The 14,940-nt window shown below is 52.9% G+C and overlaps 1 protein-coding gene across 1 annotated transcript in view; it reads left to right on the plus strand.

Annotated features, from left to right (window-relative positions):
- The window catches only part of LOC138493088 (uncharacterized), a 726,753-nt gene that overhangs the window by 152,817 nt on the left and 558,996 nt on the right, over window positions 1-14,940 (plus strand). The gene's annotated exons all lie outside the window — the stretch shown is intronic.

A 14,940-nucleotide genomic window follows, 5' to 3' on the forward strand; every position in this document is an offset into this window, starting at 1 on the left:
GGAAAGGGGCAATATAGCTAGTTCTCCAACGGCTCCGGAGTCTATTCCAGATACCTTCTGGTCAGAAGAAGACAGGGGGTTGGAGACCCATCCTGGGCCTGCAACGTCTAAACAAGTACTTGAAATCCGAACAATTCAGGATGGTCACGTTGCAGCACATGCTCGGCCAACTGGAGGAAGGGGATTTCTTGACATTGTTGGACCTAGAGGATGCATACTTTCATGTCCCCATCCACAGGAAATATCGGAAGTTCCTATGGTTTGTGGTTCAAGGCCAACACTACGGGTTTAAGGCCTTATCCTCCGGCCTAAAGTCGGCCCCAAGGTTATTCACAAAATGAAATGGTGGCCGCCCGGCTGCGTCTGTAGGGAGTACACATATACCGGTACCTGGACAATTGGCTGATACGAGCCCGCTCTCGGCAACTGACTGACGAGCAAACGAAGGAGACCGTCCGGCTACTGACTGAGCTGGGGTTCTATCTGAAGTCCTGTTTAACACCATTACAGAACAAGCTGTTCCTCAGCACCAGACTCAACACGTGGCTTGCCTGGCGTCGCACTCAGAGCTGAGGCTAATGGCCATTCAAGGGAAGGTACAGCAGCTATCGTCAGCGAAGACAGGCATGGTTCGGGCCATCAAGTCTTTGCTGGACATGATGTCGTCCTGCATCTACCTCGTCCGTCTCTGCAGGTTGCAGATGTGACCTCTACAGGAATTCTTGGATGCACGTTGGATACAAGTGTTTGAGAATTTTGCGGACAATATCGCCCTCAACGACGAGTTCTGGTGGGCGGTAGAGTGGTGAGGGTATCCCCCACGTCGTCAAGGGGACGGGATTTCAAAACCTGCCATACCAGGAGACGGTCTCCACAGACGCCTCTCTAGAAGGTTGGGGAGCTCACACCGGACGTCTACACACCAGAGGTCTATGGCTTTCAGAGGAGAAGGATCTGCACATCGACATCCTGGAGTTACAGCAGTGTTTCTACCGTCTCTGAAAGGCAAGCTGGAGAGAGTCTTCATGGACAACACCACCACCATGTTCTACATCAGGAAACAAGGAGGAACTCGATCCCCGGCGCTCTCCAAGGAAGCTCAGGACTTGTGGCATCGGGCCATCAGACAGGGGATGTTCCTTGTCCCGTTCCACCTGGCAGGCGTCAAGAACACCATCACTTACTCGCTCAGCAGGGAGCTGTGCTCCTGCCACAAGTTGGAACTTTGTCAGGATCAGGTGGACCGTCTGTTCGTCAAATGAGGCAGACCTCTGATCAATCTTTTTGCCGCGGTCATGCGGAACAGGTTCTGCTGGTCGTTATGGCATCGATAGAAACAGATAAGTTCTTCCCTGCAGAATCCTCCTAAAAGGGCGTCTTTAGGTGAATGCAGCATTTCAGACATTCAGGAGCCATGTCGTCACTTGAATCCGCCCCCGACCAGGGGAATGCTTTTCTGGCTGCAGGAATCGGAACTCACTGCGTTGCTACTGCTTCTAGCGAACGCTCCGTAAGTTCATTTCAAATGGATTGCGTCCTCCCACGTATTCCTCCTCTTACGATATTCGTATCCTAGCTTCAGCTGCTTTGGAAAACATTTTCACCAGGGGGTGCTGTGTTCGAGACCGCGGAGTCGAGGTCCCTCGAGGGCCCCATCGGGCGTCTACGTCATCCGCTGTATAAAGGGCACGAGCAGCGCCCGTTACCTCAGTTCTGTTTTTCCAACGCAACTGCTTCGTGTTCCAAACGGCGCATCAAGAATTTCTTCGACGATGTCTTCGTCTTCAACTCCCTCCACACTCAAGACAGGGTTAAAAAATGTCTGAAGTGTGGCAGGAAAATGTCTGTAACCGACCCCCATCGGAATTGCCTCTGGTGCCTCAGCCCAGACCATCGGGTGGATGAGTGCGGGTCCTGTCAGGCCATGTCAAGTAAGGCTCTTAAGGAACGCAGAGGTAAGCTGGCGGTGGGGGAGGAGAAATATAAGTCTTCAAAAAGACAAAAGGATTCGGATGAATCCGGTAGAAAATCTTGGCACGAGTCGAGGAGATCCAGATCGGAAAGTCGCTCGAGGAAATCTTCCTGGTCTTCGACAAAAAAGTCAAGAAAGCGACGTCCTAGGTGTTCTTCCTCCTCGTCCTCTTCTGAGAGGAGAGTAGCCTACCCTTCAAAGCACGATTCCCCAGAAAAATGGGAGGCCTTCTGGGCTCCGATGCTGAAAATATTCAAGAAAGCGGGCCAGTCCCCCTCGAAGTTGCCACGTGGTGATCATGCCTCTACTCACTCTGAAAGTGACAGAGGAAAATCAAAATCCAAACACGCAATGGTTGAAAAGGTGTCAAGAGTATCTATCTTCAAGGGAAAGTTCCCCGACACCTCGCATTAAGTCTTAGCCTCCGGTGCATAAATCGGGGCTAACAGAATCAGTGTCGAAGTTGAAACCAAAACTCGACTCGACACCGTCGACGACCATAGCATCGAAACCGCTGCCAAAAATCACATCGACACCTTTAGCTGTATCAAAGCCTCCTTCGACAGCATTGAAGCCTCCTTCGAAACCGTCGAAGCCAGTGGCTACCCTATGGATGCCTTTATCGAGGCCTTCTTTGATACCAAGACCCAAGTCGACGCCATTATCTATGCCTAGGCAAATTTCACCTTCTTTGCCTGAAAAGACTTTCCACCCACAACCAAGACAGGAATTTTTTAGATCCATGTCGTCTATATATGAAGAACATTCCTCTGAAGAGGATGTCTCTCCAACTGGAGTTAGATTTGGAGCCAGAGAATTTCCTGAAGAACTAGTGGACCCACAGTCAAAAATAGCAGACCTTTATGACTGTCTCCAAAATGCAAGTGGCTTAGACATGAAGTGGATTTTGAAAGGCCAGACCCTACAGATCATGCTAATCCCAGTTATAGAAATCTTATGGGAAGGGTCATTGATTTTATGGGTCGTAAAGCAGCTTCCCCGGATTTTGACCAGGATGACATGACTGACATCCTGAGTGAGGGTCCTTTAAAATATCCTGTTCTCCCATTCCACAAAGCACTACAAAAAAGAGTAATGGAAAATTGTAATACTCCTGATTCGATTGCAGCAGTAAATAAGAAACTGGTACCTAAATATCGACCAGCCTTGTCAGATCCAGAATATTTATCCAAACATCCATCTCCTGAAAGTCTAGTGGTGCAAGCTCTAACCTTCACTAGGCAATCAGCTTACCCATCAATACCACCAGATAGGGACGATAAAAAGGTTGATGCTTGGGCCCAGAAAGCTTTTACTTCGGGCAGCATGGCTCTTAAATCGACTAATGTCACTTGCACATTAGCAAGATTTACTTATACCCCGTGGGACTGCATGACCTCAGTGGCTGAACGCATCCTGGAAGGTGAAGAATGGGATGGTTTCCTGGCTATAGTGAAGGATGGTAAAGAAGCTATGGAGGAATGCCTTCAGTCAGGATTGGACAATGCGGATAGTATAAGCAGGTCCATGGCTTCTAGCACAGTCTTGCGCAGATTCGCATGGCTAAGGAAATCTGGTTTTGCACCCGATGTGCAGTCTAGATTACTTAATATGCCTTTTTGACGGCTTGAGGTTGTTTGGCAGAAAGGCGGACGAGAGCTTGGAGAAGCTGAAGACTTCGAAAGCTGCAGCGAAATCACTCAGCGCCACTATAAGACAACCTCAGCAACACTCTTACGCAGGCTCATCTTCCTGGAGAGTCGCCCTTTTCGCTTCTATTCCTCTTTTGGAAAAGGGAGAGGGCAGGCCAGTCAGAGAGGCCAACAGAGAAAACCCTTTCGTGGTGGAAAAGGGAGAGGTACTAGATCAGCCACAGCAGTGGCTACTACATCCTCAGCCTCTGCTGCAGCCGCTGCAAAGCCACTTTGAGGTCTTAACCCACAAAACCCTGGTGGGAAGCAGAATCACTCGGTATCTGGATAAATGGCAGGGCATTACGTCAGATGCCTGGGGACTAGAGATAGTGGCCCATAGTTACTGTCTTCCTTTTCATCAAAGACCTCAAGATCATCCACCGGGAGCCAACTCTGTAAAAATTCCAGACCCGCTCCTTGTGCAGGAGATTTTAACCTTTCTAGAGAAAGGTGCAATAGAACATGTACCTGTAGCGGAGAGGAACAAGGGTTGGTTTCTCATCCTCAAGAAGGACAGAGGATTGAGACCCATCTTGGACTTAAGAAACTTGAACATGTTCCTCAGGAAGGACAAGTTCAAGATGGTGTACCTTTCTCAGATCCTTCAGGCTCTTCAGCTTCAGGACTGGCTGGTTTCATTGGACCTTCAGGATGCTTACTTTCATGTTCCAATCCATCTCAAGCACAGACAGTACCTGAGGTTGTCATTGGTGGTTTTCATTATCAGTTTCGGGGTCTACCAATTGGGGTGGCCTACGCCCTAAGGGTTTTAACCAAACTGATGGCGGTGGTGGCAGCGAGTATCAGAAGAAGGGGGATTCACGTCTACCCTTATCTGGACGATTGACTAATCAGGGCGAGTTCATCCGAATGAGCACATGAACATCTGGCCTTGACCTGCCACTTCTTGCACAGTCTGGGCTTCTCCCTCAATTACAAGAAGTCACAAATGATTACAAGCCAAAAACTCCCATTCATCGGAGCGATCCTGGACACTTCCTCAGGGAAAGCCTCACCTCCCGAGGAGAGAGCTCAGCACATTCTGCAGATGGTAACAAAGTTTCAAGATGCCCAACATCTACCGGCATTCAACTTTCTTAGGTTGCTAGGCCTCATGGCATCCTTCATTTTTCTGGTGCCAGAGACCAGATTGAGGATGAGATCCCTTCAATGTGCCCTCAGGACTCAATGGTCCCAGTTTTCGGGGGAGATGTCAGATCTTCTACAAGTCTCCACCAAAGTGATTCAAGATCTCCTATGGTGGGCTTGCAAGGAGAATATCCTCAAGGGGGAACCTTTTTGGCAACCATGGCCGGAGATAACGGTAGTGACGGACACCTCACTCACGGTGTGGGGAGCTCACATCAATGATCTGACAATCAGTAGTCGTTGGTCTCCATCAGAGTCCAAACTAAACATCAACCTTTTGGAGCTGAGAGCAATCAGACTAGCACTGAAGGCGTTCCTGCCAGCTGTACAAGGGAAAAACGTCCTGATAATGACGGACAACACAGTGGCCATGCATTACCTCAACAAAAGAGGAGGCGTAGGATCACTACCCCTGTGCAGAGAGGCGATGCAGCTCTGGTTTTGGGCAATCCAAGAAGGAATCTCTCTATCGGCAGTTCACCTAGCCGGAGAGAAGAACTTGACAGCGGACGCTCTGAGCAGGCAGAGCACAGTCTCCCACGAGTGGGAACTAGCTCAGGAAGTCCTTCAAGAGATCTTCGCCCTTTGGGGAACCCCTCAGGTGGATCTGTTCGCCACCAGCGTCAACAGGAAATGCGATCTGTTCTGCTCAAGGGAATTTCCCCCGAGAGGAGCTCTGGGAGACGCGTTCATAGTGGACTGGGAGTTTCCGCTTCTGTATGCGTTCCCACCGGTCCCTGTCATTCCTCAAATGATCAGGAGGTTGAGAAGATTCCGGAGAACCATGATCCTAATTGCCCCGGATTGGGCCAGGAGAACGTGGTACCCGGACCTTCTAGACTTGTCCATCTGCCCTCCAATTCGACTTCCACTCAGAGAGAACCTACTCTCACAGAAGGGAGGTCAGGTTCTCCATCCAGACATCAAAACCCTCAACCTTCACGCTTGGCTTCTGAAAGGTTGAGGTACAAGGATTGGGACCTCCCTGATGATGTTATGGAGGTGTTGCTTTCGGCAAGGAGACCAGCAACAAAGTCTTTATACAGCTGCCGTTGGAACAGATTTTGCAGCTGGTGTAGAGAACAGAATATCGACCCTTTTTCATGTGGTACACCAATGGTTTTGTCCTTCCTTCTATATTTGGCGAATTCAGGCCTTCAGTTGGCACCATTAAGGGCTATCTCGCAGCGCTATCCATCTTTAAGCGCACTGCGGAAGAACCATCCTATTTCAAGTTACCCTTGGTAATACAGTTTATAAAGGGGTTATCCAATGTTTATCCCCCAAGACCATTCCAAGTTCCCCTATGGGATTTAAACTTAGTACTAACTTTCCTGATGGGCACACCTTTCGAACCACTCCATTCTTGTTCGCTAAGGTTCCTTACCCTTAAAACTGTTTTATTAATAGCACTTACATCTGCTAGAAGGGTGAGCGAATTACAGGCTCTTTCTTGTAAATCCCCTCACACAATATTTCACAAAGACAAAGTTGTCCTGCAAGTGAAGCCTATTTTCCTCCCAAAGGTGGTTTCTGAATTCCATATCACTCAGAAGATTACCCTATCATCTTTCTATCCTCCTCCTCATCCCGGGAAAGAGGAGAGGAAGAGAGGTTACACAGGCTAGACCCTAGAAGGGCTTTAAGTTTTTACATCAGTAGACTAGCCAGGATAAGACAGGCAGACCAGCTGTTTGTAGGTTACACAGGTCTCAAGCTGGGGTTACCAATAACTAAGCAGACCATTTCCAGATGGATCATTCTAGCCATTCTGGAATGTGATAAACTGGCAGGGAAAGAGCCCCCTCAAAACCTTAGGGCTCATTCGACCAGAGGTATTGCAGCTTCATCGGCCCTCAAAAGAGGCGTGCCGGTTAAAGACATCTGTGCGGCCGCTACATGGTCGTCTGTCCATACCTTTACACGATTTTACAATTTGGATTCCTCCTCCAGTCAAGAGACTAGGTTTGGAAGGGCTGTACTGCATTCTATTCATCAATAGAAGACAGTGTGAAGTCAGTACTCCCTCCTCCAATAATAGAATACTGCTATTGGAGCCTATCTAAGATGAGGAATACGTCGGAGGACACAATCCCTTCGAAGAACAAGTTACTTCTTACCTTGTAACGTTCTTTCGACGGGATGTTCCTCCGACATATTCCTCATCGACCCTCCCATCCATCCACGCAGTTCTACTTCCCTTGTTGTTGCAGCTTACGCTCCTTCAGGGTGATTAGTCTAGTCCAGAAAGTATTATTGTGGGCTACAAAACGGAACTGAGCAACGGACGCTGCACGCTGCCTTTATAGGAAGGATGACATCGACGTCGATACGGCGGCTGTCGAGGGACATCGACTCGGAGGACGTCGACGCGCAGCGCCCTCTAGAGAAAAATTTTCCGAGGCCAGCAGAGCTGGAAGGCGATATCTAAGATGAGGAATACGTCGGAGGAACATCCCGTCGAAAGAACGTTACAAGGTAAGAAGTAACTTGTTCTTCTTGTCCATTAAGACTGCTCACTCTTAAGACAATTCTGTTAGTGGCTATAACATCAGCCCGCAGGGTAAGTGAGTTGCAGGCACTGTCTTGTAAGCCTCCTCACACCATCTTCCATAGAGACAAGGTTATTTTAAAAGTCAAACCATCTTGCTTGCCTAAAATGGTGTCTGATTTTCATCCGTCACAAAAGATTGTTTTACCTTCCTTTTATCCTGCCCCTCATGCTAGTAAGGAAGAGGAAAGGTTGCATAGACTGGACCTAAAAGGGCTCTCAGTTTCTATATTTCCAGATTGGCAAATCTCCGACAATGTGACCAACTATTCGTTGGATATACTGGGCACAAATTGGGCCTTGCAGTATCTAAACAAAATCTATCCAGATGGATACTTCTATACATTTCTGAATGCTATAAACTTGCAGGGAAAGAGCCTCCAGATGGATTAAGGGCTCATTCAACCAGAGGCATGGCAACTTCCACGGCTCTTCAGAGGGGTGTCCTGGTGCAAAATCTGTGTGCTGCGGCCACCTGGTCGTCAATGCACACTTTTGTAAAGCATTACTGCTTGGACTCGACTTCATATCAAGGAGGACTGTTTGCAAAATATGTCCTTCATTCAGTCCATAATTAAAATTTCTTGTACTCCCACCTTCAAAAATTACCACTGCTATGGGAGTCTATCATAAGATGACGAATACGTGGGAGGACACAATCCATTCGAAGAACAAGTTACTTACCAACTGTAACGTTCTTTCGATTGGATGTTGCTCCCACGTATTCCTCATCGACCCTCCCAACCTACCCCTCTGTACAGTTTACGCCAGTTGCACTCTAACTTCCTTAAGAGCCTGAAGACTTTAAACCTGATCAGCTGATGCGACCATGAACACCGTAAAAACAGAACTGAGGTAACTGTCATGAACCGTCGTCTGCGCCCCTTCTGGACCTCCTGGTCCCTGACCCATAGGGGATTGAATGCAGTGATCCTTCCAACATGGCCGCTCGGAACGGCACGCTCCTGGTCAGTCTCTACGTTCCATGCGGCACACTTTACAAAAGAGACACGCCCCTGCGGCTCTGCGCTTCTCAATGCTACCGCTTGTTGTAGTCGGACATGTGTTGCCGGAGTTTGTTCGGGGCTCCCATTTGAATCCTTGTTCCCAGTTCCTTGAAACTCCGTCCTTCCTCCCATTCCTCTACCTATCTTCCTGGAATTCTTCCGTGCTCGGGTCACGGCATTCCATGCCTCCGAGCGTAACTTCATTACATCCTGGTATCCATCCTGGACTTCTGAACGCTCCCGAAAACTGAATAGCGAACCTCACGCTGGAATCCGAGGACCAGCGTTCGGGTTTGTACAAATCCCGGACCGTGAGAAAGAAGACATCCCAGAAGGTTGCAAGCAAACAACAAAAGCAGGTGAGAAGGGGAGAGACTTGTGACAGTAACGGGCGCTGCTCGTGCCCTTTATACGGCGGATGACGTCGACGCCCACCGGCGGCCCCCGAGGGACTTCGACTCTGCGGTCTCGAACACAGCGCCCCCTGGTGAAATTTTTTTCCAAAGCAGCTGAAGCTAGGATACGAATATCATAAGATGAGGAATACGTGGGAGGAACATCCGATTGAAAGAAAGTTACAGTTGGTAAGTAACTTGTTCATCTATCTGTCTTGAATCTTCAAATCCTTTGCCTATCTTGCCTTGTGATATATACCCTTTTTCTCCCTTAGAAACACTTTGCCCACATTGCAGCGATTCCCCTTCATGCAAGCGCCTTGGACCGTTCCTCTGCTTCTGGATAGGAAGTCATTGCCTAGTTACCCTAGCAACGGTTGGTTTCGCTTTCGCATACTGAAACCGTATGGTCTCTCTATCGCAGCTATCCTGCAGGTTGCTGCGTGGAACTTAACTACACGAGCATCTGGGATCACCTCTCCCCCTTTTGTAAGACGACCGACACACAGCAAGGAACACAACGCCGCCGCGATCACTACGATCTGATATAACGCTACTCAACAATTGGGTAGGTAGGGCTGCGGGATCCTAACATTCCATTCTCTGTCATTAGGTTCTACATTTTCCGTTTTTCGTACAATTACAGGCCTTTTCAGACCTTCCTCTGACTCGACTACGGATTGCATGTTCGTTTCTCTCCCCGTGGGCACAGGCAGAGGTACACCGCTCATGTATACATGCTTCTCCAGCATGGGGTCTGGCATGGATTCACATGCTCATGAATATTCCCCGTCGTCAGGCTGGGAATCCTCGGTAAAGAAAAAACCAGTATCAGTTTCGTTTCTGATCTGTCTTTCGTAGTAATAACCAATCACTGGTCTCTGCGTCATACTGACCACAGCCAATGACTGCCCTCTACCTAAGCACCGCCTCTGGCAGCCATCTTCAGATTTTTACCGCACGTTCATGTGTTGGGATCCTCGTGCTATTGCTCTCGAGCGTTAGTGCTATTTTTTTCACGTTTTTTCTCAAAACTTCGTTTTTTCGGTCAAAAAGAGCCTCAAGCTCCACCGATTCTCCATCCGATCAACGGGGACCCGTGTCGGATTCGTCTGCGCCCCTCAAGGGTGAAGATTTCGTCGAGCTATGCTTTTGGAGGACTCCAGAAGTTTCTCAGGCCCGGTCATGGCCCAGGAGAAGGGAAGCTCGACGCCCGGAAAGCTGTTCAGGGTCTGCCCTGGATGCCAGCTGCAGAACGTCTTCAAGGAGGACGAACACTCTTTTTGTCTTTACTGCCTACATGAGGACAAGACGCACGTGGAGAAGGACTGTGCGTTTTGCGGCAACATGTCGGAGCGGACCATGAAGGACCGCCATCAACGTCTCGCCAACTGGCTGGAAGGGAAGAGCCCGTCCGGCGAGAAGAAGAGGAAGAAAGCCAAGCGGTCTTCTAAGACCTTTGAGGACGCCCCAGCGACGGGGGTCCAACATAAGGCCAAGCACCGCGAGTCCGCTGGCACCGGGAGCGCCGAACGGTCGGGCTCTACGGGCGCCAGGCAGGGCGCACCCTCCCCGGCACCATCAACCACGAGCCAACGCTCGGGGTCGGGTAAGAGGAAGGCCGAGCACCCGGCGAAGCTCCTGGAGAGGCCCCGGTCGAGCTCGAAGGCGGAGGGGGAGCGAGGCAGTGTCCCCCCCCTCAAGGATAAGGCGGTGAGCGCACCTAAGGTGGTGAAGGCCTTAATCCATCCGGCCAAGCCCTCTATCGAAACTGTCGCGGCGGCCCTGGCTCAGCCTGTGGAGGCTACACCAGTGGTGGTGACCTCGGGGCTCAGAGTCTCCCTGCCACCTCAGAGGGAGTCCTCTTTTGTGCCCATCGATAGGACCCCCGTGAAATCCCCCGTGGGGAAGAAAAAGGGGGGGCAGGGCGTCGTCGTAGATTCGGCCTCAACCTCGGAGGAGGAGCTGGTCGAAGTCTTAAGCCACGGCCTCGGCGTGGAAGAAGACCGACCCGTCGGGATGGATCCCGACGCAGGTGACGACGACATCGTCGAGGGTACCGACGGGGCCCCTGATCGCCCGTCGGATTCCCCTCTGCCAGCGCCGCGAGACAACTCGGCAGCCATTTTGTTGGCTATACAGTCCTTATGCTCAGAGATAAGGACGAGACTACCGTTGCCGACGGAACCTCTCCCGTCGGGGGACCCAGAACCGGGACCTTCTGGTGTTCCCCCTACCAAGAAAAGAAGGATCCACCCTCCGCCTCCTTTTCAGCCGTCGCGCCCCTTCCTGCCCTCCTCCCCGTCCACCCGAGGGGATGATACGGGGACTGACACGGCAGCGACGGGTACGGACGACGAGGTACACGACGAGGATGTACCGTCGTCGCCTCCCACCAGGGCTTCTCCGCCCGATGAGATTGGATGGTTCCACTCCATGATCACCAGGGCATCCGAGCTTTTCCAACTCTGCCCTGAGGAGAAGAAGAAGGAAGGCTTCCTTTATCAGCGGCGCGAGGCCAAGAGGAAGACGGTCCTCTCAGTGCCTCTATTGGACGACATTTGGGATGAGGGCCTCACCCTCCTCAAGAACCCTTCCACGACGCCAGCTAGAAGAGACCGGTACGAGAAGAAGTACCGGGTCCCGGACACGGCCCCCCTGTGCTTCCGGGCGCAGCCCACCCCGGACTCCGTCGTCTCCGCGGCGGCCAGGAAAAAGGCGGGGGGGGGTGCGGCCTCCACATCGACTTCCCCACCGGACGGCGAGGGAAAGAAATTGGACGCTATGGGACGCAGAGTCATCTCGTCTGCGGCGACGACGATTAAAGCGGCCAACGCCTTGGCTATCGTGGCCCGCTACGACTGGGAGCTCTGGTACAAACTGGCTCCCCTGCTGGACTTCTTGCCGGACGACAAGAGGGCAGAGGCCCTGGAGATCCTGCAGGAAGGTGAGGTGGCTTCGGACCACGCCATTACCGTTGCGACGGACATCGCCGACACTGGGTTCCGCCAGTTGGGCAACGGCGTTTGCCTTAGGCGGCGTGGATGGCTCAAGGCTACGGACTTCTGTCAAGACGTTCAGACCAGAGTCCTGGACATGCCCTTCGATGGGAACAACCTGTTTGGGAAAACAGTGGACGATTCCCTTCAGGCCATTAAAGCGGACACCGAGACGGCCCGGGCCTTTGGAGTTCTGCAACAACGACGGACGCCCTTTCGGAGCAGCGGAGGCAAGGGCGCCTCCAAAAGTTCCGGCGGCGGTTTCTCCACCTACCGTCAAGCGGCCCGCTCGTCGGCTCAGGAGGCCTACAGAGGACGAGGCAAGTCTGGCGGACCCCGCCGTCGTCGCCAAGGAGGTCAAGGCGGCAAAGCCTCGTCGAAGCAGGATTGAACCGGCCGTGGGGTCGGGCCCCCACCGAAGCACCCCGGTGGGAGGCCGGCTGGCGAGCTTCGTCAGCGTGTGGGAGTCCATCTCCACCGACCGTTGGGTGCTGGACGCGTTGGCCCGGGGCCACACGCTCGAGTTTCAAAGAAGGTGTCCGCGCGTCCCCCCCGTGGCCAGGAAAGAACTTCACGTCCCTCAACTTCTCCTGGAGGTAAAGGCGATGCTCAGGAAGGGCGCCATCGAACTCGTCCCAAAGAGGCTTCGGGGCTCCGGAGTTTACTCGAGATACTTCCTCGTGAAGAAGAAGACGGGGGGATGGCGCCCCATCCTGGACCTGCGACGTCTGAACAAGTTCATCAAGGCGCAAAAGTTCCGGGTGGTCACCCTCCAGCACGTCCTGGGTCAGCTGGAGGAAGGAGACTTCCGGTCGTCGTTGGATTTGGAGGATGCCTACTTCCATATTCCCATCCTAAAGGGGCACCGAAAATTCCTCAGGTTTGTGGTCCAAGGGCGTCACTACCAGTTCAAAGCCCTCCCCTTCGGACTACGGTCGGCACCCAGGGTATTCACCAAGTGCCTTGCACCGGTGGCGGCGCAGCTGCGCCGCGAGGGGATCCACGTCTACCCCTACCTGGACGACTGGCTCATCCGAGCCAAGACGAGGGAGCTCGCCGTGGATCACACGGCAAGGACCGTCCAACTTCTCACGGACCTGGGATTCTCCGTGAACTACGCCAAGTCCCACCTGGTACCCGCGCAAAACGCACTGTTTCTGGGAGCGAAGCTCGACACAGTGTCCCTTCTGGCCTCCCCGTCGGAGGAAAGGACCAGGTCCATCCTGGGCAAGGTACAGCGGATGTTGGTTTCCGACGCGGCCAAGGTGAGGTCCATCAAGTCCCTCCTCGGAATGATGTCTTCTTGCATCTACCTCATTCCCATGTGCAGGCTCCGGATGCGCCCGTTGCAGGAGTTCCTGGACGCGCACTGGATCCAAACGACGGGCGGCTTCGAGGAGAGGATCACACTCGACGATAGTTTCCGCCGAGCGGTCCGGTGGTGGGGCATCCGCGCGCATCTGACGGCGGGCATGGACTTCCAGACCCCAGACCACCAGGAGACAGTGACCACGGATGCCTCCCTGGAAGGGTGGGGAGCGCACACCGAAAATCTGCACGCGAGAGGCCTTTGGCTCCCGACGGAGAAGTCCCTCCATATCAACGTCCTGGAGCTCCGTGCAGTGTTCTGGGCCCTCAGGTCCTTCCTTCCGTCCCTCAAGGGCAAGGTGGTGAGGATCTTCACCGACAACACCACCACCATGTTTTACATCAGGAAACAGGGCGGAACCAGGTCCCCAGCACTGTCCAAGGAGGCGCAGGACCTGTGGCATTGGGCCGTCGCCCAAAGGATGTTTCTGGTGCCGTTTCATCTGGCAGGGATAAAAAACACCATCGCTGACTCACTCAGCAGGGAGCTGCGCTCGTGCCACGAGTGGGAACTACGGCAGGATCTAGTGGATCGCCTCTTCCGACAGTGGGGCACACCCCAGATCGACCTGTTCGCGACGGCGACGAACTCCAAGTGCCGGAGGTTCGCCAGCAGGTTTCCCCAGGCGAGGAGCATGGGCGATGCTTTCTCGTTCCCCTGGGAGGGCCTGTTCCTCTACGCGTTCCCTCCTTTGCCACTGCTAATCCGGCTCGTCAACCAGCTCAAGAGGTCACGGTGCAGGATGATCCTTGTCGCACCTGCGTGGCCGAGGCAGATATGGTTCCCGGACCTTCTGGACTTGTCAGCGTCCCCGCCAATCAAGCTGCCGGTGGACGCGGATCTACTCTCCAGGGAAGGAGGCGCCATCCTCCACCACGACCCGAAATCGCTGAACTTGCAGGCCTGGCTCCTGCAGCGCTAGAGTTTGGAGGATACGACATACCGGCCGACTGCAGAGAGGTTCTTGCAAAGGCCAGGGCGTCCTCGACTCTTAAATGCTACGGACACAAATGGAAGAGGTTCTCTGTCTGGTGCCACGCACAGAAGATTAACCCTCTACGGATTACGGCTCCCCAGGTACTGCCGTACCTGCTGACGCTGGCCAAAGCTGGACTGGCACACGCGTCCATCAAGATTCATCTTGCTGCGATCTCCCGATACACCAGAACCACGGGGCGGACGTCCTTGTGGTCTCATCGTCTGGTGAAAGAGTTCATGAAGGGACTGTTCAGATCGTTCCCGCCGGTGAAGGCTCCGGCCCCGGCGTGGGAGCTCAACGTGGTGCTGACCAAGCTCATGGGACCTCCGTTCGAGCCTCTGCACTCGGCCCCATTGAAGTTTCTGTCGTGGAAAACAGCGTTTCTTGTGGCCATTACCTCCGCACGACGGGTGGGAGAGATCCAGGCCCTTTCCTGCAAGGCCCCGTACTTGACTTTTCACGACACGAGGGTAGTGCACAGGACGCACCCCTCCTTCATGCCCAAGGTACCGTCGGACTTCCATCTCAACGAACCCTTGGTGTTGCCTGTGTTCTTCCCGTCGCCTTAGTCGCCGGCTGAGAGGACTTTGCACTCGCTGGATGTGGCTAGAGCGCTGAAGTTCTACGTGGACCGCACAAAGTGTTTTCGGAAGACGTCACAACTCTTTGTGAACTTTGGACCTGTCAATCATGGGAAGGCTCTCTCGAAGGCTTCCATTTCCAGATGGCTCTCCGGCTGTATCATGTACTGTCATCGGTTGGCAAACCGACCGCTGCCTGGCCGTCCGAGAGCCCATTCCACCAGAGCGATCGCAGCTACCACGG

The sequence above is a fragment of the Ambystoma mexicanum genome, chromosome 10 (assembly GCF_040938575.1).
Source record: "Ambystoma mexicanum isolate Mex_15411 chromosome 10, UKY_AmexF1_1, whole genome shotgun sequence".
NCBI lineage: Eukaryota > Metazoa > Chordata > Amphibia > Caudata > Ambystomatidae > Ambystoma > Ambystoma mexicanum.